Source organism: Polypterus senegalus, chromosome 1 (genome assembly GCF_016835505.1).
Source record: "Polypterus senegalus isolate Bchr_013 chromosome 1, ASM1683550v1, whole genome shotgun sequence".
NCBI lineage: Eukaryota > Metazoa > Chordata > Cladistia > Polypteriformes > Polypteridae > Polypterus > Polypterus senegalus.
Window position 1 is genome coordinate 86990344 of NC_053154.1, and position 3612 is coordinate 86993955.

A 3612-nucleotide genomic window follows, 5' to 3' on the forward strand; every position below is an offset into this window, starting at 1 on the left:
GGGACAACGCATTTTTATGAACATCTTTATATTGTCAATCATGCTTTAAATAGTGTGGTGCTTTTTTGCTTATGCCATTGAAGTTGTTTTTTAGGTTTCATATTACAATGCATAATTATCAAACAAGTTGTACTGGTTTTTATGTTTTCTTTCGATAATTATTTATAGTAAATCTCTGGTGGAAGACCAACAGACATTTCATATAATGTCAGCAACATATAATGAACTCTTTTACTAGACTACAAATTCTGTAGGCACAGGTTGGATTCAGATATTTGCCACCTCATCTGAATTGGTTGTTACTGCCGATCTGCACCTTGTGTTCACCTGTTTGTGTTTATCAGCACATACAATCAAAAGTATAGCAATGGCATGATCTGCTGTTTTTTAAAAGTTTTTTTACAGTTTCTCCTTAGCCTCTAAAAATAACTGAAGCCTCATTTTGAGAGGTTTAGATATCAAGGAGTTTGGTAGTCATTGTTTTTTTTTAAACCTGACACATTTTTAATGGTGTTCTTCCATGGCACCATATTGTTTTTCATTTTGGGCACTGCTATCTTGGGCATTCATAGTTGGGGACACAGCAATATCTCTAGGAAGTCATGCTAAATGACACTGCTAGCGTGATGACTCATAAGATGACAACCAGGAGGTGATCATCATCCAAGTTTGTGGATACATTTACAAGAAACTCTGGTTTTGAACTCTTTTCTACCCCTCGACTAATATTTAAGTCTAATGTGTTGGCTTCAGTTGTATTCAACAATTTTTCTTGCTATGATTCTCAAGGTATGATTTTGACCTCATGTCTTAGGTTGTGTTTCTAAATCTTTTCAAACCAGTTATGACAGTGGCAAATTATTTTTGAGGTCCATTTTATGATTCCACCTCTACAAACAAGAACTAACAAGTGGTTCTTAAATAAACTGGCAGTGAAAACAGCAAAAGCTATTATGATTTTATGGAAACTTTTATGGTTTTTCATTAGTTTATAAAAGCAGAGATACTGATTTATTATTATTATGATGATTATGATGATGGTGATGATTATCATTATTCAAAGCCCCTATCAGAGCAGAACATAGAGGGGAAGTACAGGAGATTGTTCAGTAACAGTCAAGAAGGCTAAAGCCCTATAATACTCCACAATTTTTCCAGTGACTCTATGTCGTAGCCATGGGTGTAGTTTAAGGGGTGGCCAGGGGGGCCTGTCCCTCCAACTGATGCACTATACGGTATTACTAAAATAAGTTTCAGATAAAGAGTATTTATCTTTTTTTATTAGGACAAAGTTAATGTAAATAAGTTAACAATCAACGAATTAGGCACATGGTGACACAGTGGTGCTGCCTCACAGTCCAGAGGTCACACCTTGAGTGTTCCCTGTGTGGAGTTAACACGTGGGTCTGCAAGGGTTTTCTCTTGTTTTCTCCCATAGTCCAAAAACATGCTGGTTAGGTGAATTGGTGATTTTTAATTCGCTCATGTGTGTGTTCACCCTGTGATTGGCTGGTGCTTATGCCTGCTTATACAAGCACTGGTGTGGTGAACTGAACATATCTCTGTCACATGTCCTACTAATCTCGGTTACAAATTTTTAAAGAAAGAAAAATGTGATATCTGTCTCTTTGATGAAGCAAATAAATAACAGAAAATGTTCAAATCAGTTAACTTAGTCACTCCCTAATATTACACTTTTCATTCATTTTCTAAATTGTTAAAATAAGTAAGTGCTTACTGTGTCACAACTGAAGTATACAGCCAAGCTTAAACATACATATAATTAATGGTATTTGTGTACTTTTTTGTAATTTCAAAGTTTTGAATGTATTACTGTGAGACTTACTTCATATTATAAATTTAGATTGCAAAAAATGTACCATATTTGACATGGGATGGAATATAAAAACATAGTAGTTCAGATGAAACTCTAACAAATACAATATTTTTTTATGGTTCATATGGTCCTCCCATTGTTGTAGCCTTCATTTACATCATTGCAATCAGTTGTAGAAAGTCACCTTGCATGCCCATGTCTTCCCACTGTGCAGTGTGACATACCCAGAGACAAAATCAAACATCCTTTGTTTGCAAGAGTTGTCAAATATTTAACACTTAGACAGAAGTACACACCACGTGACACAAGGAAAGAAGAAAAGAGGATGTTTTGGGCCATGCAAAAAGAAGAGAGGCTTGTTTCTTGTTTGCCCAGAGGGGACTGGGCGGTCTCATGGTCTGGAATCCTTGCAGATTTTATTTTTTTCACCAGCCGTCTGAAGTTTTTTTTTTTCTGTCCACCCTGGCCATCGGACCTTACTTATTCTATGTTAATTAATGTTGACTTATTTTATTTTCTTACTGTGTCTTTTATTTTTCTATTCTTCATTTTGTAAAGCACTTTGAGCTACATTTTTTGTATGAAAATGTGCTATATAAATAAATGTTGTTGTTGTTGTTTCTCTGATCTCTTGTGTTTTTCATTCCATGACAGAATGGAAAAAGAAATAAGGGACCAAAGTTCATGGCTTAACTCACCATACCAAGGAGACATTCATACAAACACTGACACACTCAGGTAGCATGTTAATTGTCAAAATGAGGCAAACTTGTGATTTTTTTGTGGCATAATAGGAACTTTAAGATGTGTTGAAAAGTCATAAGGAAGTTTTGCAAACCATCAACCTCTGTGATTTCCACTTATGTAATCCTGATATTCTCAAGAAAATGTAATGTAGTAAAGAATAAAATAAAGTTTCTGAAGCAAGAGAAAACACTTGCTGTGTTGATGGTTGAAGTTTTGCATTATTCCTCATCATGAAAATTAATCTGACAGTAATGTGAGGGGATAATTTTCAAGATGTACTGTAGCTGGCTAGTTAGTATTCTTCCAGCTGAACACAATAGTGCAGTTTATAAATTGTGTGGTGTGTATTATCATGACTTAGTACAATATGATGTTTTCCAACTTATTGAAGCACACATTAATTAATGCATATTAAATGGTGTGGGTTTATGGTGACTAAAAGAAAATCTGAATGAAAAGCATCTGAAAATGATAGTCCAGGGCGTTTTAAGTAGAAGACATAGTCAAAACATATGACTAGAGTTCAGCTGGTAAGATCTTGATTCTTACATTCCAAAAGAATATTCAAGCTGAGTTTAAACTAACATTTAGGTTGATATGCGATTGTGACTCCTAGTTATATGAACTAACCTGAAATAATTAAAAGGAAATGTTCAATGTTGGAGTTACATGCTAAGACATTAATTGAAAATAATACACTCTTGGTCAATTTAATCATAAAGCCAAAAATCTTAAGGAACATAAGCACTGTCTTTAGCTCCAATGTAAATGATGAGCCTGAGTCAGTTATATAATGCATCATATTGTTGGTGTAAAAGGATGAATTTAATTAAAGAAAATACTTTAGAATTCTGCAACTCTCAGATGATTTCACAAATAAATAACACAGTGACTTAAACTGGCCTTAGTGTAAGTGCTTGTTTGTTTGACTCTTTTTTCAGGGATGTTTCATATCTGGTGGCCAATACCACATGAACAGGCTCTGGTCCCCATGACCCTAAGATGGTTGAAGTGGAATTTAGATTGTT